The sequence below is a fragment of the Phascolarctos cinereus genome, unplaced genomic scaffold (genome assembly GCF_003287225.1).
Source record: "Phascolarctos cinereus isolate Bilbo 61053 unplaced genomic scaffold, phaCin_HiC Scaffold_726;HRSCAF=1367, whole genome shotgun sequence".
NCBI lineage: Eukaryota > Metazoa > Chordata > Mammalia > Diprotodontia > Phascolarctidae > Phascolarctos > Phascolarctos cinereus.
The window spans coordinates 291,871,364-291,891,489 of NW_027556098.1; the positions used below are offsets into that span (position 1 = coordinate 291,871,364).

General features: G+C 35.2%; 1 protein-coding gene and 1 pseudogene across 1 annotated transcript in view; one reads left to right on the forward strand and one right to left on the reverse strand.

Moving 5' to 3' along the window:
• PGR (progesterone receptor) overlaps positions 1 to 20,126 on the reverse strand; it is a 90,259-nt gene that overhangs the window by 26,737 nt on the left and 43,396 nt on the right.
• Positions 7,001 to 7,455, forward strand: LOC110215014 (large ribosomal subunit protein eL27 pseudogene; annotated as a pseudogene).

A 20,126-nucleotide genomic window follows, 5' to 3' on the forward strand; every position in this document is an offset into this window, starting at 1 on the left:
AACACCTCCATAACACTCATGTTGTTAAAGACTAACCTGCTCATCATTTCTTATAGCACAATAGTTGCTCCCTTACATTCATATACTACAACTTGTTCAGCCATTCCTCAACTGATGGGCATCCCCTCAATTTCCAATTCTGTGCCATCACAAAAAGAGCTGCTCTAAATATTTTTGTACATGTGGGTGACAGTTTTAGCTTGACAGGATTTCAAGTGTCACATATATTTCTGTATCACAACATTTTATTTTTTAATTACCAGTGCATAGCCATCATGTCAAAAAAAAGAGTAAGAAAAGAGAAAAAATATTTATGAGGATTTTTTTTTAAGTTACAGCCAGGATTAATTTTTTTTTCTGAACAACAGTCCTCAACCACTGTTACTGAAAACTAAATGGCTTTATAAATTAGCTTTTGCTGCAAAGTTGGTAATGATTCTTAATGAATTCAACCTAAAATTAGAAGGCAAAACAGTGGTTATAGGTGAAATTTATACTGTGGTAAAGTCAATTAGGTGATAACTAATATTGTGTAACTCATAAGTAATGTTAAGATGCTTTATATACTTCCTGTGCTATCAAAAGTTAAAACAAAAAGCAAAATCCCCTTTCCACATAAATGTGTAGTGGATATATGTTCTGAGCTCAAACTACAATTCCAGCAGCATTTTTTGGACCCTGAAACAAGTGTAAAATAAATTCCATATTTCAAAATCCATTTAACTGTGGAATTGAAGAACTTTCCTCTAACCTTCAACTGGAAGTATTTACTTTTCAATATAATGACACTTAAAAGAAAAACCTAACAGAATTCTATAAATGCCTTCCAAGTGAATATGCTCAATTAAAATCACATTCTTGTGAACTGATATCAGAATTTGGCAATACCTTTCTGGGTGAAAAGACATTTTTAAACATGAAATATGTAAAATCCCATTGCAGATTATCATTCACAGATGAGCATTTGCAATTAATTTTGACAAAGAAACACTAACTTTGAAACCCAAGTGAAATCTTATCCTTCAAAAATCATTTTCTTCTCATTTGTTGTTGTTCAATTTCAACATTCACTTCTTTGTGAGCCCATTTGGGGTTTTCTTGGCAAAGATACTGAAGTGGTTTGACATTTTGTTTTCCAGCTCATTTTGCAGATGAGGAAACTGAGGCAAATAGGGTTAAGGGACTTGCCCAGGGTCACAAAGCCAGTAAGTGTCTGAGGCTGGAACTGAACTCAGGTCTTCCTGACTCCAGGCCCAGTGCTCTATCCACCATTCCACTTAGCTGCCCCCATAAAATCTTCTCACTAATAGTACTCAATTATTATAATATTTTAAATTTTGTCAATAAAAATTTAATGGATTTTTTTCCTCTCACTACATGAGTACCTAAATAATATCCTCAATTTTTCCTCAGCCTGCAAAGGCTAAAATATTTACTATCCAGTCCTTTAAAAAAAAAGTTTGTTGAATACTAGCCAAGAGCATGAAGAGGTTAAGTGACCCATTTTAGGTAAAGTCAGTATGTTAGAGCAACAGGACTTGAACCCAGATCTTCCTTGCTCTGAGACCCAGTTCTCTAAATACTATGCTATAGTTTTATGGAGGTAAAAGATGTCATTAAAAAAGTGGGCATTCTGAGTAAATGAGTGAATTCAGTTATTATGACACAGTTTCATGGTAGGAGGAAGAAGAGCAAACCAGTTGTCCTGAGGCCATGAGATACTGTTCCTCTATTATTTTTTGGAAGATAATATGACTGTAAGACAGTGCCATTTGAACAAAGGAATAAATTAAAATAATGTTCACAGTCACTGAAAGTGTCTATGTTTTTATAGTAATTTTGATGCAAATGTAAACTTGGCTTATTATTTTAAAATAATCTTGACTGGAAGTTGTGACTCTTCCTGGGACTGCCTATGGAACCAAATCAAAGATGCTGATACAATATGCTAGCATTTAAATTAATTTAATATTTCTAGGTCTTATGCATTTAAAATCAAACATTGGTTAAATGTGATAATTATTTTCCAACTAGAACAATTATTAATCAATTAAACAAGTACTTAGCATCTCCAGTGCTAGGCAATGTGGTATTTTGAGTTACTTAAAATGTAATCCTTGTTATGAAGGAATTTACACTCTAGTTAGAAAGGAAAACCATAGACACATGAAGCAGCAGCAAATAATTTGACAGCATAAAATTGTTAAATTGTGTGGATATATGGAACTTCATGTAGGACTTCACAGGAAAATAAGAAAATGATGGTATAGACTGGTCTAAAAATCCCTCATGAAAGCACTGAAGCTTAAAACGGGCTTTAAAGAACAGGGAGGATTTGGATTATCAGAGGAGAGAAGGAAGAATGCAAGAGAAGAATTATAAACAGGGACTGAGGATCACATAAATGCTTTCATTCATGGAGGTAAGAATGAGTAGTATATTATGTAGCAGTGATTAGACCAGCCTTAGTAGAATGGAAAATGAGTCAAGATGTGGAAAATTAGGTTACATAACTAGGATTTAAAGGGCTAGATTATATATGGCATTTAAAGTTGTGAAATCCCTGATATGGGTACTTCTTTCACCCAAGAAGATATCAACCCATCCGCACTTTCACATCCTATGCTATGTCTTTCATAAAATCCACTACAAAGAGGAGAAATAGTGAGTAGTCAGGATGAAACCTAGGTTGTGAGCCTAGGGTACTGGGAGAATTGTGTTGCCTTGACAGTAATAGGGTAGTTTAGAAGGGTGGAGAGTTTAGGTGAAAAGGTAATGAGTTCCGTTTTGGACATGTTGAGTTTAGCACAAAATGTCAGAAGGGTATTTGGGGATATAAGACTGAAGAGAAGTTAGGGCAGAATAGGTAGATTTGAGAATAATTAGCATAGAGATAGTAATTAAGAGTTGATAAAATTACCAAATGAAATAGTATAGACAGAAAGGAAGAGAGCCCAGGGCAGAAACCTGTGGGGACAGTTAGGGTTGGAGGACATTATTTAGATGAGAATTCATCAAAAGAGACTAAGTAGTGATCTGATAGGTATGAGAAGAACTAGGAGAGAGTGGTGTCCCAAAAACCTAAAGAGAAGACAGTATCAAAAATAAAAGAGTGATCAACAGTGTCAAAGGCTACAGAGAGTTAGAGAACAATGAAGACTGAGAAAAGGCAATGAGATTAGGCGATTAAGAAATCACTGGTAACTTTAAAGAGAGAAGTTTCAGTAGAATGATAAGGTCAGAAGAGGTTAAGGTAGACTTATTGTAGGCAAGGAGTTTAGCCACAAGGGGCAGAAGAGACAGCGGTTTTTTGAGGATGGGGGAGACATAGACATATTTATAAGAAAGAACCAGGTAGACAGGGAGAGATTGAAGGTAAGTGAGAGACTGGAGAAAACAGAAGGGGCAGTCTTTGGGGGAGATAAGATGGAATGAGATTATTTTTGCAGGTAGAGGAGTTTGTCTTGGAAAAGAAAAAGGCCACCTCTTCATGTAAGACATGGGTGAAAGAAGATATAGTGGTATAAAACAACTGTCTATTTCTAGGCTTTTTCTCTGGCCCCATACCTGTAATACTCTCTCTCCTTTGCCTGGCCAATTGACCTCTCCAGTTTCCTTTAAGTCTCAACTAAGATCCTATCTTTTACTAGAGTCTTTCACAATCCCTCTTAATTTGAGTGCATTCTCTGTGTCAATTATTTCCTATTTATCATTTATCTAGCTTGCTTTATATATTTTGTTTGCATGCTTTCTCCCATTAGATTGTAAGCTTGAGGGCAGGGATTGTCTTTCACCTTTTTTTTTTTTTGCATACTCAGTGCTTAGCACAGTTCTTGGCACAGATCAGATGCTTAATAAATGTTTATTGATTGATTGATTAATCTGAGTGATATGAGATGAGGAAGAAATGAGAAAAGAGAGCTCATGGTAAATGGCATCAATTGTTTCTGTAAAATATGAGGCTATATTCTCAGGTAAGAGAGTTAGAAGGGAGCCATGGGAAGTCTGAGGAGATATGAAATGATTTGAAAGAGGTATAGTGTAGAATAAGATAGAAATATTATAAGGAAAGAATTACCTGGCAGCAGTGAGGACCCAGTAGAGGTTGGGTAACATAAATTTCTAGTGGACTTAGTCAAAATAGTGGTGTGATTTTATCCACCTTCATTCAGCAGCACATGTGTAGGAGTGAAGGTGACAGATGATGAGAGTAATCCAAGGCTGAGGCTTGGCAGGGTGCAATTAGCGATTTGATGACGGGGCCAAGGCCTCAAGAGAAGAGGACACTGTATAGTTGAATTGGTTCACGAAGGGATCAATAAGGGGAAAAGAGGAGAATACAACTACTTCAAAAGTAATGGCCTGGGAGGAAACTAAAAGGTTGAGACATTGAAGGTCATAGTATGCATGAAGAGTTGGATTTGGTAAGGGAAGGCAGAGAGAGAGGTGAAAATCTAACAGATTATGGTCAGATGAGGGGATTTCAGAATTCTTCAACATGGAGTCACACATCTGTTGGTGATAGTAAGATCAAGGGTTTCACTATCTTTTTGTATGGCCATTATTTTTGGTCCTATAAATCCTGGATGATGTCTTTTATACTACTTCTTGAATGAGAATATTCATTGGTAATATACTACAACCTATTTACATTCCCTTGCATCTTTCTATGGAATCTCTATAATCATTTTTCAGAGCTCATGGTATTTCATGATTGGCAGTCATATAGCATCACCTGCAGGATACTGTTGTTAAAAAGATGAATTTTTGCTACAGGAAGCAGATTTCAATCACTGAAGTAACTGCTAAACTTCCCAAATGGGATGTAGCCTGCTTCCTTCCTCCTATTCAACTCTAGGCACAGTTTATTATCCATTTACAGTATATTCTATAACATATGCATACAACATGAGCAGCCAGATGATGTAGCTGTTTTTTGTAATTGTTTCCAATCCCAAAGTCTCAAAAGAAAAAATTATGCAAGAGAGAGACAATTATCACAGATGAAGCTACAAGCTAATAATAATAATAATAATAATAATAATAATAATAATAATAATAATATTGGTTAACATTTATATAGCACTTTAAAATTGGCAAAGTGCTTTATATATACATGTGTTGAAATTGTATCTCGTTATGGTTTCCCCCAACCATTCCACCAGTAAGTAAAATAAGTAGGTATATAAGTAGGCAGAGTAAGGTAACAACAAACAGGAAATAGGAACTAAGAGTGTAAAGGGGAACACAGAAGTCATTTGCCAATACTGCCTCCCAAATTAAGGCCACATTTAGAGACTGCTAAATTAGAAAAGCGGAGTAGACCTTAATAAATGGTCTTGTTCTGCAAGCTGCAGAAAAACCCTAAGCATGTGCAGTAAATCCAATGAAATATTATGATAATAAGGCAAGGCTAAGTTGGCAATGATAATTTTGAGATGATATTGATAATTTGATGAGGAAACACCAAGAGGATACCGATGAGAGTTAGGTCATCTCACCCTCACCAGAACCCTGTAAGAATGGGATCTCAAAACCCTGCCTTTTGAGCATTCCTCCAAATGCTAAGGATCCATGTTTCCCAAGTGCTCCCAACTCTGATCCACAGACTTTAATTTATCAGCAGCTACCCTACCATGTGATGAACATGACACCCTGAATCCACTGAGAGAAAGCAAAGTCTAACAAAGGAATTCCATGACTCTTACCTCTCACTCTACAGGTACTTCACCTCTCAGTTGGGCTTAACAGAACAATGTGTTATCTCATTTGCTTCTCACAACAACCATTTGAGGTAGGTGCTATTATTATCCATATTTAATAAATGACGATACTGAGGCTAAGAGGTTATGAGACTTGCGAAGGGTGACATAGCTAGTAAGTGTAGCAGAGGCAGGATATTAATTCAGGTCTTCCTGACTTCAAGTTCAGCAATCTATCCACTGTGCTACTACCATGTTTCTTAGGCAGCTAGATACTAAGTCAAAAGCCCTAAACTTGGTAAAATACAAATGAATTAATTCTGAAGAAGTTTATTACTTATATCTCTTATTGGGTTTCCATACCCCCAAACCACTTTCTGTGACTGATGTGGTAAGTATGAGGAAAATCATGTAATTCAGGGTCTGCATCTCCCATCATGGTTATTCAGGCTGGACCCCACTGATACCACAAAAAGTGACATAAACTGATTCTTTCTAATCATGGTAAGGAAATGTAAGGTGACTTAGAGTAGATCAAGGCAGAAGGCTTGGGTATGGTGAGAGACATATGTGTGGTCACAGCCACAGGTTAGTTGGGAAAGAGTGTCTGGCCTGAGGGAAAGCAGACTGGAAACCCAGCTCACATCAGACCTCTCTTCTCTGACATTACTCAAACTAGGACTAAGACTGGCTGACCTCAATATTCTCGAAAACAAGGAAGCTGAAGCCACATAGCAATCCGGACTCCAGAGGTTTGTGTAACAGAAGGGTGAGGGATGATAAGTGAGAAGGAATCATAAAGCAAATGAATAGAGGAAGAATCTCAAAGGTGAGGGAATAGAAAAGCTGAAAGACCAAGGATCAAGAGAGAAAAGCTGATAAAAAAAAGCCCACCTTGTAAGAAGATAAACTAACAGAGAAGACCATAAAAATGGAAAGATTATTAAAACCTTAAAAAGAGACCAACATACTTTGAACAAGCTATTATGAAGGAAAATAATGGAATATTGTCCCAAAAAGGAGAAAATCTCAGATTCTTCAGAGATCACGGAAAAATAAATTACAGAAATATTTAGAAAGAGATAATTAAAACTCTTAAAAGAGGAAATTGGAATAAATTTAGGTCTACAATAAGAGCTCTCAGTACACGATTACAAAATGAGAACATCATAGAAAGAAAAATGGAATACAAAATAGAGAATCTCTCCAACAAGCTATTAGGAAATAACAGATTTGGAACACAAAAATACTGACGTAAAGAGTAATTTAACAGAAGAGTAACAAGGCTTCGTGTTGAAATGGGAAAGTTCATGAAACCTGGGAAGGTGGTACTGGTCCTGGCTGGGCAGTACTCTGGGCTCAAAGCTGACATCATCAAGAATATGGGACCGCCGACAGGCCCTACAGTCATGCCTTGGTGGCAGGTATTGACTGCTACCCTCGCAAACTGACTGCAGCAATGCAAAAAGAAGATTGCCAAGAGATAAAAAAAAAAATTAAGTTCTTTGTGAAAGTTGATAACTACAACCACCTCATGCCCACCAGATACTCTGTGGATATCCCATTGGACAAAACAGTTGTCAACAAGGATGTGTTCTGTGACCCTGCACTAAAATATAAGGTGAGGAGGGATGCCAAGGTTAAATTGGAGGAAAGGTACAAAATAGGCAAAAACAAGTGGTTCTTCCAGAAGCTACAGTTTTAGAACTACTTTGTTGGTCAGCAATTAAAATGTTTATTAAAAGAAAAAAAAAAGAAGAGAAACAAAAGGAAACAACATTAGAAGGAAATATGAATTTTACACAAGTCAAAGTGACTGACCTTAAAAACAGGATGCACAGCATAATTCATGACATATTTAAAGAAAACTGCCTGGAACCTCTGAATAGGGATGAAGATTAACTAATAGAAAGAATCACTTGTGAATTGCCATGAGGAAAAACCATGTACTTTAAATACAACACAGATAGTGGTTACATTCCACAATTTCAATAGCAATCAACAAATTTTGCAAGTATCCAAGAGAAAGACCTTCAAATATTCAGAAAATGCAACTTAAATAACAGGATTGCTTCATAAGCATAAAAATTGAAGGAGAACAAAAGTTTATTTCAAAAAGCAAAAGAGATCAATCTGTAACTCAGAATAATGAATCCTGCAAATCTGTATCTAATTATCAACAACAGTAGCACAAAAAGATGGATACAACTAACTAATGAGAGGCATTTGAGGCTTTGCTGAGAAAAAAACTCTAGGTAAGCAGATTTTTTGACATGTGGGAAATAAATAGTTATCAAGAAAACATTAAGTAATGAAATGAATTCTCTTGTTTTTATAGGTTTTTTTTTAAAGGGAGAAAATGCTCTATTGGGCAAAAGAAAGAAGAAAAAAACTTAATCAAGAAACAGAAAGTACTTAAAGATGTAAGCGGAATTTAAAGAATCAGGAGAAGTGAAACTATAGGAGACTACATCCTCTGTCTCCTTATAAGTAAATTAATATGGGGGGAGGGATGAATGTGTTGTATAAGAGAGTGAAGAGTTGCATGGAAAAGAAGAGAGGCAGGGAACAGAGGGAATAAAGTGATACTCCCCCCCAGCAAATCTAAAGGTGATTAAGTGAAGAGACAATACATCCTTTTTTTTAATGAAAGAAGGGACTGTGATAAACTAGAATGGGAAACTATTGGGATAAGGAGAGTGAAAAGAACTGGAGTTCACCCAAAAAGGGGAATGCAAAGGGTGACACAAAAGAACATTCCCATGAGAGAGGAGATTATATATTTGCAGTAAGAGACTGAGACTTCTATAATAACATTCTTCTCAGTGGGACTTAATTTCCCCATTAGGAGCCCACTTTCTCTGTAGGAGTCCAAAAGGAAACTCACAGTATTTTGAGGGGGAGGTGAAACAAAGAATCAGAGAGAAACATGGCCTTAGGAAATTGATCATGGCAAAAATAGGGGATAAGACTAAGCCTAGTGACTTTATATACAGAATAACTACAACCACAGAGCACTACTTCTATCTGATGTTGTTTTCCTGATGAATATATGTATATCTAAGAGGACGATATTTAGGGGGCAGGTGAAGAGAAGAGTATGGAGAAGAGGATGATGGGATCAGAACTAAAAGGTAATAACCTAGAAATTGGGTGGAAAATAAAGTTCACACCTGGATCTTTAGAAGTTTTGTTCCCTATGAAGGACACAGAGAGCATAAAGAACACACAAGTAAGAGTAAATCTCAGTGGATCAGTAAATAAAATTCAGAAACAGATTGGAAAGAAATAGAAATAATGAGAAAGAAATGACAAAGGAAAACTTCCTGGAAGACCATGAGGCAAGAAGAAGTTACTTAAAATATGGGGTTGGAGGTAAACAGTAGAGGGAAGATTTTGAGCCATGTTTTAACTAGGGGAGGAAAAACAAAGGAAAAAGTGATATAGAAAGAGCTAAATAAATAAATTAAATTAAATAAGAAAGAAGAAAAATTAACAATACAAATCATTTTGGACCGCTCAAAGAAGAGGGGTAGAGAGACAGTTTGTGTGAATGAGCTAGTATCTGAGTAATACAAGCACAAATTACTACAGGGACAAAGGCTTACTTAAAAGAAGCAAAACTCCAATACAAAAGCAAATTCAAGAAAACACAAATCCAATAACTGTAACATCAAATATGAATGGATTCAATAATCTAATGAAAGGAAAGCAAATATCAGAATGGCTTGGAAAACAAAACTAAGCAATCTGCTATATTCAAGAAACACAATTAAAACATAAAGATACATACAGAATAAAAATGAGAGGCTAGAACAAAATGCACTATATGTCAGGTGAATCCAAACAAGGCAAAAATTGCAAGGATGCTAGCAGACAATGCAAAACCAAAAATTAACAGGATAAGTATAGAGAAACTATGCTTAAAGGAACCACATACTTCCCCCTTTCAACATATATATGCACAAAATGGCTGGGTACCTAAATTCATAAAGTAAAAATTAACTGAATTTCAAAAAATATATAGCATAATAAGTATAGGAGACTTTAGGATTTCTCTCTCAGAGTTAGGTGAATATAGAATGATAAATGAAAAGGAAAATACAGAATTTGACAAACTGTTAAACAGAAGTTAGAACTAAAAGACTTATAATGACTTTTGTATGGAAATATTAAAAATAATTATCTTTATAAAAACTACATGGACACTTTATAAAAACAGATTATATATTAGGGCACAGAAAAATTATAAATAACTGTAAAAAGAGAGAAACACTAAATTTATATTTCATAGACTATTCATATTGAAATTAATTAATATGGGAATGCAAGCAAAAATACAGCTCTAAGTAACATTTTAATGCTATTCCAAACTACAAATAGGTCAAAGATAAATCAGAAATGATTAATAACTATGTGAAAGAGAATGATGATTAAGAGACAACATATTGAAGTTTCCAAGATGCAGTTAACAGTCATTAGGGGAAAAGCTAAATCTCTGAAAACATACATTAACAAAACAGAAGGACAATAATAAGGAACTGAATTATTCAATTTTATAAAATAAAATCTATAAAAATCCAAAATAAGAATAAAAAAGTAAATCTTTAAAATTAGAAGAAAAATAAAATAGAAAGGGGGCAGGTAGGTGGCACAGTGGATAGAACACTGGCCCTGGAGTCAGGAGGACTTGAGTTCAAATCTGGTTTCAGACACATAACACTCACCAGCTGTGTGACTCTGGGCAAGTCACTTAAACTAGATTGCCTCACTAATAAAAAGAAAAAGGAAGAGAAAAAAAGAAAAGAAAGGAATGGTGAGAATTTATAAATAAAATAAAAATCTTGTTATTTGAAAAGAGAAATGAAACTGATATATTTTTAGCTAAGCTGATCAAAAAGAAAAGGGAAGAAACCAAATTATCAAAGTATAAATAAACAAATTAATACTTAGGAGTTTCCAGGGGTGGAACAAAAATGGAAGAGTATAAGAAGCTTTATAGTTGAGCTCTCCCAATGTTTCCCTCCAAACAAGTTTAAAATAATGCCTCAAATCAAATTTTGGAGAAGCAGAACTAACAAAAAGATTGGGGTAAAACATTTTTTCCATCCCAAGACAACTCAGAAGTCAAAAGGAAATGTCTCTAACACTGGGATGTGGGTTGGCCCTGAGCTTCTGTAGCAACATCACTAGCTGTGGCCCTTGGAGGTAGTGGTGACATCAGCAGCAGCAGCAGCTTTGGGAAGTCTTAGCCCAGAGATGGTAAGAGGATTGGACCCCTGGTTCACAAAAGATTATTGGGGATCCCTGTGGTAGTCCTGGGTACATGACCAGGTATTTTGGGCAGCTTCATTATTCATACACAGTTATAGGTTGTGGTTCCAGGGTGGAGAAAAGTGCTTGTGGATCTTGCATCAGGAGCAGGGTCCCTGAGGAGCTGTCACACTTGTAGCTATAAGGGATTGGGGAACTTCCTGGGTAAGGACCAGAATACAGACCAGATCAATGATCATACCTCTGCTTGGATCAAACCTTGGAAGCACCCAATGCTTTCAAACCTCTAGAACTAGTTCTGAAAACAACAGCTTGAAAAAAAACCCCAAATCTTGAGATATTCCCTTCAACCCCTGTAGATTAGTAGAGCCCATACATTACTGCTAAGTCAGGAAATAGGCTGGAAAACTGAGCAAACAACAGAAAAAGAACCTGTCCATAAAATAAAAAAACTATTATGATGACAGGAAAGATCAAGATGCAAACTCAGAAGGCAATGATGTGAAAACGGCTATAAGCAAAGCCTCAAAGAAAAGTGCAATTTTGAATGAATTGTTTTTATTTTTTGTTTTTTGGCTAGGCAATGGGGTTAAGTGACTTGGCTAGAGTCACACAGCTAGTAAGTGTTATGTGTCTGAGGCCAGATTTGAACTCAGGTCCTCCTGAATTCCAGAGCCAGTGCTCTATCCACTGCGCCACCTAACTGCCCCCAAAAGTGCAATTCTTGGAAGTGCTTAAAAATAATACCAGAAGTTGACTGAAAAAATTAAATAAGAATGGTAAAGGAAAAAATAAAGAAAAGAATTGAAGTCAATGCAAGAAAGTTATGAAAAGAGAGTTAATATTTTGGTAAAAGAGGCACAAAAATTACTGAAGAAAATAACACCTTAAATTACAGAATTGGCCAAATGATGAGGTACAAAACTTCACTAATGAAATAACTCCTCAAAAAATTGGAATTGGCCAAATGAAAAAAGAGGTACAAAATGTCACTGAAGAAAATAATTCCTGAAAACTTAGAATTGGACAAGTGAAAGCCAATGATTCCATGACATCAAGAAAAAAAAAAATCAAAAGAATAAAAAAAAGTTGAAACATAAAATATCTCACCAGAAAAACAAGTGATCTAGAAAACAGAATGAAGAGAGATACTTTAAGAATTATTGGATTAACAGGAAGTCATGCATCATATTTTAAGAAATTATAAAGAAAACTGTCCTGTTATCTTAGAACCAGAGGGTAAAATAGAAATTTAAAGAATCCACTGATCATATTCTTTTGAAAGAGATCCCCAAATGAAAATCCCCGGCAATATTATATCCAAATTTAAGAGTTCCCAGGTAAAAGAGAAAAATGTTTCAAGTAGCTAGAAAGAGACCATTCAAATACCATGGAGCCACAGTCAGGATCATACAACATTCAGCAGCTACTATGGTACAGGAATAGAGAGCTTGAAAAGTGATATCCTAGAAGGCAAAGGAGCTAACATTACAATCAAGAATAGCTTAACCAGAAAAACAATATAATCTTCCAGGGGGGAAATGGATATTTAATGAAATAGAAGGTTTTCATGCATCACTGATAAAAAGACCAGAGATGAATAGAAAATTTGACTTTCAAATATAAGATTCAAGTGAAGCATAAAAAGGTAAATATGAAAGAGAAATCATAATGGACTCAATAGGGTTAAATTGTTTACATTCCAATATGGGAAAATGATATATGTAACTCACAAGAACTTGATCATTGTTAGGGCAGTTAGAAAGAGTCTACATCGATAGAAGGCACATGTGTGAGTCAGGTAAACAAAAAGTCAAGAAGTAAAACAAGCAGGGATAGCAATCTTGATCTCTATACAAAGCAAAAACAAAAGTAAACCTAATTAAGAGATAATCAATTTTGCTAAAATGTAGCATAGATAATGAAGTAAAATTAATATGCACCAAAGCATGCAAGTTCTTAAAGGAAAAGGTAAAACAGTTACAGGAGGAAATACACTGAAAAACTATACTGGTGAAGGACCTCAACTTCCCCCTCTCAGAGCTAAATAAATCTCACCATAAATTAAGTAATGAAGATATTAAGAAGATGAGTACAATCTTAGAAAAGTTATATGTGATAGACCTCTGGAGAATATTGAATGAGAATAGAAAGGAGCATGCTTTTTTCTTAGCCGTACATGGTACATTCATAAAAATTGACTATGTATTAGGGCATAAACACTTTAAAACCAAATATAAGAAAGAAACTTGAAACATACTCCTTCAGATCATAATGAAATAAAAAATCACATTCAATAAAGGGCCTTGGAAGTGTAGATTAAATGGAAATAAGGAGATAGCATGCAAAAATTTGTGGGATGCAGCCAAAGCAGTATTTAGGGGAAAATGTATTTCCCTAAGTATTTACATCAGTAAAAGAGTAAAATAACAGAGTAATGAGTTAGACATGAAATTAGTCAAAGAAACTAGAAAAAAGACAAATTAAAAATCCCAAATTAAGCAACAAAATGGAAATCCTGAAAATCAAAGAAGAGATTAATAAATTTGAAAGTAAAAAATTATTGGATGAACAAATAAAAGTAGAAGCTAGTTTTATGAAAAATACAATAAAATAGATAAACAATTGGTTAATTTAATTTATAAAGAGAGAAGATAACCAAATTATCAGTATCAAAAATGAAAAGATTAATGCACCATCAGTGAAGAGAAAATTAATTATTAGGAGCTATTTTGTGCAATTAAATGATAGTAAAACACACTACCCTAGTGAAATGTATGAATATTTACAAAAATATAAATTGCTCAGATTGACAGAAGAGAAAATCAAATACTTACCTTACCATACTGCAAAAGAAATTAAACCATAATTTAGTTCACTAAGAAAAAAATCCCCAGGAATAGATGGACTTGTAAGTAAATTCTACGAAACATTTACGGAATAATTACTTCTAGTATTATATGACCTATTTGAAAAAATAGATAAAGAAGGAATCCTACTTAATTCCTTTTATGACATGATGATTTTGATACCTAAACCAGGAGTAGCAAAAACAGAGAAAGAAAACTATAGACAATTTCCCTAATGAATATTGATGCAAAATTGTAAATAAAATATAGCAAGAAAGTTACAGCAATATATTACAAAGATCACATATTATGACTATGTGGGATTTATACCAGGAATGCAGGGCTGATTCAATATTAGAAAAACTACAAGCATCATTGACCATATCAATAGCAAAAACAACCAAAAAATATGATTATCTCAATAGATGTAGAAAAGCTTTTGAGAATATGCAATACCCATTGCTATTAAAAACACAAGAAAGCATAGGAATCAATGGAGCCTTTCATAAAATGATAAGTAGTATCTAACTAAACCAAGAGTAAGCATTATCTGTAATATGGATAAATTAGAAGCCTTCCCAATAAGATTGGGATGAACCAAAGGTGCTCATTATTACCATTATTCAATATTGTTCTAGAAATGTTATCTATATCAGTAAGAGAAGAAAAAGAAATTGAATGAATAAGAATATGCAATGAGGAAACAAAATCATCAGTCTTTGCATATGACAGAATGGTAATCTTAGAGAACTCTAGAGAATCAACTAAAAAAGCTAGCTGAAACAATTGACAACTTTAGTAAAGTTGCAGGATATGAAATAAACCCACATAAATCTCAGCATTTCTATATTTACCAACAAAATCTCACAAGAAATGACAGAAAGAGAAATTCCAGTTAAATTAACTTCAGACTTTACAAAATACTTGGGAAAATACCTGCCAAGACAAACCCAAGGACTATATGGACAAAATTACAAAACACTTTTCACACAAATAAAAACAGATCTAAACAACAGGAAAAATGTTCATTGCTCAGGGGAAGGCTAAGCCAATATGGAAAAAGACAATTCTACTAAGTTAATTTATTTCTTCAGTGTCATACCAATCAAACTACCCAAGAATTATTTTATAGAACTAGAAAAATAATAAAATTCATCTGGAAGAATAAAAAGTCAAGAACATCAAAGGAATAAAATTTTTTTTAAAGTGAAGGAAAGCAGCCTAGTACTACCAGATTAAAAACTACATTACAAAGAGGTCACCTTGAAAACAATCTGGTAGTGGTAATGAAGTACAGTGGTAAATGAGCAGAATAGGTTAGGCACACGATATACATTAGTAAATGACTATAGTTACCTAGTGTTTAATGGACCCAAAGATCTAAGCTTTTGGGGTAAGAAACCCAACACTGACAAAAATTGCTAGGAAAACTGGAAAGTAGTTTGACAGAAACTAGGCATAGACCAAGATCTCACAGCACATACCAATATAAGATCAAAATGAATAAATGATTCAGATATAAAGGGTGATACCATAAGTAAATTAGGGAACATGAAAAAATGTGGCTGTTAGATCTATAGAGAAGGAAAAGTTTTACGACCAAACAAGAAATAGAGAAGATCACGGGAAATAAAATGGATAATTTTGATCACATAAAATTAAAAAGCTTTTGCACAAACAAAACTAATACAGCTATAATTAGAAGGTAAGTGGGAAATGCGGAAATTTTTACAGCATTTTTTTCTCTAATAAAGGCCTCATTTCTCAAATATGTAGGAACTGAGCCAAATTTATAAAAATAAAAGCCATTCCTCAATTGATAAATGCCAAAAGATTAAAGAAAAGCAAATTAAAACAACTCTGAGGTCCCATCTCATATCTATCAGATTGGTTAATGCATTGTTAGTGGAGTTGTGAACTGCTCCAACTATTCCAGAGAATGATTTGGAACTATTCCCAAAGAGCTATAAAACTGCATACCTTTTGACTTTGTAACACCATTATTAGGTCTGTATACAAAAGAGATAAAGGAAAAGGGTGAGGGACCTATTTATATATTAAAAAAATTATAGCAGCTCTTTTTGTGGTGGCAAAGAATTAAAAATTGAGAAATGGGTGAACAAGTTGTGGCATATGTTTTTGACGGTGTTCCATTGTGCTGTACAAAATGAGGAGGGGGATTGCTTAAAAAAAATCCTGGGAAGACTAATATGAACTGTTATAAAGTAAAATGAACAGAACCAGAACATTGTATATAGTAACAGCAATATTATAATAATGAACAACTTTTAAAGAGCTATCTACTCTAATCAGTATAATGATGCAAGACAATTCCAAAGGACTCATGAAGAAAAAAAAATGTTATTCCTCTCCAGCGAGAGAATGGATGAACTTTGAGTGCAGATTGACCACACTTTTTTAACTTTCTTCATTTTTTCCATGCTAGAAAGGCAGAAAAGGGCAAACTGTAAAGGGCTTTAAAAGTTAAACAGATGATTTTATATTTGGTCCTGTAGTTAGGAGGGAGCCACTGGAGTTTATTGAACAGGGAAGAGATAGACCTCTGCTTGAGGAAGAATGCTTTGCAGTTGAATGGAGGATGGACTTGAAGGGGAAAGACCCTGAGGCAAACAGATCAACCAGAAGGCAATTGCCATAGTCCAGGGATAAGATGATAAGGTACTCTTCCAGTGTGAAGACTATGTGAGTGGTGAGAAGGGGATCTCTTTAAGAGATATTGTGAAAGTAGAAATGAAAAACTTGACTCAGAGTGCATGTGAGGTGAATGTGATTAAAAAGTTGATAAAAGGACTTCGAGGAGCCAAGGTGGTAGAGTAAGCAGTAAGTCCCTATCACTCTACCTGTTTGACATCTTAAAAAAACCTGAAAATAGTGTCCAAGGAAAAATCCTGGAACAGCAGAGCCAGCAGAAAGACAGAGTAGAGCAGTCGCTTAGCTTAATCTCTTCCCTCTCTTAGAGGGAAATTTGAAGGATCAGCAAGAAAGGACCATTTCCCTAAGGTAAAAGGGGAGTGCATTCCAGGAGAAGTCAGTAGCAAACCCCACCTCAGCAAACCAGCAGGAGATCCTGAGCCTCAGAATTGTGGAGCAGGCATACACCAACAGCAGGACCCCCCATGTGCCTTAGCATAGCCAGGGGAACTGGCAAACTCCAACTCAGCACTGGTGCAATGCTAGGAGGATAGGCATCCCCCAACAGCAGACCTCCACATGATTCAGCACAGCCCTGGGTGGGTAAGTGTTCTCCAGGAGATGGACCTTCTTGTGTTACAGTGCAACCCTAGGTGGGCAGTTGTCCTCCAAGTGCTTCAGTGCAGTCCCAGGCAGATAGGCATCCTCCAGTTGTCAGACCTCCATGTGTTTTAGTGCAGCCTAGAGTGGGCAGGTGTCCTCCAGCAGTGGACCTCATCTTGCTTCAGCACAGCTCCAGGGAAATGCAGAAAGACCCCATGTGGCCCCAGCACACTCCGGATACCACCACTAGGACCCCAACTCAGCAACAGGTAAGCTGTCAGACCCTTAAAGCCTCCAGCTGCCAGTACCTGAGGCCCCACTACACAAAGCCAGTGACCAGGCCCCTGGTCCCCAGCACAATAAACTTGGGACAGCACCCCCTGTGCTCTAGAAGAACTCAATTTTAAAAGCCAGAAAATAGGCAAACATCATGAGTGAGAAGCATAAAAGAACACTCACCACAGAATTATTATGGTGACAGAGAAGATCAAATCACAAACTCAGAAGAGGACAACGTTGTAAGTATATCTACATCTGAAACCTCAAAGGGAAATATGAATTGGTACCAAGCTCAAAAAGTCTTCTTAGAAGAGGTCAAGAAGGTTTTAAAAGTCAAATGAGAGAAGTAGAAAAAATTGGGAAAAGAAATGAGAAGTATGCAAGAGAAAGTCAACAGCTTGAGGTAGGAAGGACAAAAATTGACTGAAGAAAACAACTCCTTAAAAAATACAATCAGCCAAATAGAAAAGGAGGTACAAAAATCCACTGAACAGAAGAACTTAAAAAGTAGAATTGGCCAATGGAAAAGGAAGTACAAATCTAACTGAAGAAAACAATTCTTTAAAAATTAGAATTGGGCAAGTGGAAGCTAATGAGTATATGAGACATCAAGAATCAGTCAAACAAAATCAAAAGAATGAAAAAATAGAAGAAAACATAAAATATTTCATTTGAAAAACAACTGACCTGGGGGAAAAAAACCCAGGAGAGGAAATTTAAGGATTATCAGTTTACCTGAAAGCTATGATCAAAAAGACAGCCTGGACAGTATCTTTCAAGAAATTATTAAGGAAAACTGCCCTGAGGTCCTAGAACCAGAGGGTAAAATAGTCATTGAAAGAATCCACTGTCCACCTCCTGAAAGATCAGATCCCAAAATGGTGAAAACACCAAGGAATATTGTAGCCAAATTAGAGAATTATTAGGTCAAGGAGAAAATATTGTAAGCAGCCAGAAAGAAACAATTTCAATATTGTGAAACCATAGTGAAGATTAGGCAGGATTTAGCAGTTTCTACATTAAAGGATAGGAGGACTTGGAATATGATATTCTGGAAGACAAAAGAGCTTGGATTGCAACCAAAGATCAACTACTCAACAAAACCGAGTTTCATATTTCAGGGAGGAGATGTACATTCAATGAAACAGGGGACTTACAAACCTTTCTGATGAAAAGACCACAGCTCAACTGAAAAGTTGATCTTCAAATACAAGACTCAAGAGAAGCATAAAAAGGTAAACAGGAAAGATTAAAAAAAGGTGTTATTCAATATGGATAAATTGCTTAAAACCCTATATGGGAAGATGATACTTGTAACTCTTGAGAACTGAATCTTTATTACAACATTTAGAAGGGGTATACATAGATGAAGAGTATGGGTATAAAGTTGGCATTGATTGATGTGATGAACAAAAATTAGTTAAGGGGTGAAAAAAAGGATTGTACTGGGAGAAGAGAAAAGGAAGAAACAGAAAAGGGTAAATTACATCACATGAAGAAGTGCAAAGATCTATTACAGTGGAGGGAAAGAAGGGAGTAAAATGAGCATTGTTTTAACCTTACTTTCATCAGATTTGGTTCAAAGAGGGACTAACATAGACACTTACTTGGGTACAGAAATCTATCTTACCCTATAGGAAGTAGGAGGAAAAAGGGGAAAGAAAAAGGAAAGGGGCTGATAGAAGGGAAGGCAGATTGAGGGAGGTGGTAGTCAGAAGTAAAACACTTGTGAAGGGGGAAAGGGAAAAAGGAGAGAGAAAACCATAAATAGAGGGGGAAATAGGATGGAAAGACACAGTTATTAATCATAACTGTGAATGTGAATGAGATGAACTCTCCCATAAAACAGAAGTAGATAGCAAAATGGATTAAAAACCATAATCATACAATATATTGTTTAAAAGAAACACATTTGAAGGAGAGAGATACACACAGAGTAAATGTAAAAGGCTGGAGCAGAATATATTATACTTTAGCTGAAGTGAAAAAGGCAGGGGAAGTAATCTTAATCTCAGACAAAGCAAAAGGAAAAATAGATCTAATTAAAAAAGATATGGAAGGAAACTGCCTCCTTTTAAAAGGTAGTATAAACAATGAACTAATATCAATACTAAACACATATGCACCAAGTAGTATAGTATCCAAATTTTTAGAGAAGTTAAGTGAGTTACAGGAAGAAATATACAGTAAAACTATACTAGTGGGGGACCACAACTTCCCCTTCTCAGAACCAGATAAATCTAACCACAAAATGAATAAGAAAGAAGGAGGCAAATAGAATTTTAGAAAATTTAGACATGGTAGGCCTTTGGGGAAAATTGAATGAGGATAGAAAGGAATATACCTTTTTCTTAGCAGTACATGGCACCTACACAAAAACTGACCACGTACTAGGCCATAAAAATCTCACAATCCAATGCAAAAAGAAATATTAAATGCATCCTTTTCAGATCATGATGTAATAAAATTATATGTAATAAAGGCCATGGAAAGAAAGATTAAAGATTAATTAGAAATTAAGTAATCTAATGCTAAAGAACAAGTGGGTCAAACAGCAAATCACAGAAACAATAAGCAACTTCATCCAAGAGAATGACAACAATGAGGCAACATACCAAAACTTATGGGATACAAATAAAGCAGTTCTTAGAAGGAAATTTTATATCTTTAAATGCTTACATGAATAAAATAGAGAAAGAGGAGACCAGTGAATTGGGCATGCAACCAAAAAAGCTAGAAAAAGAACAAATTAAAATTTCCCAATTAA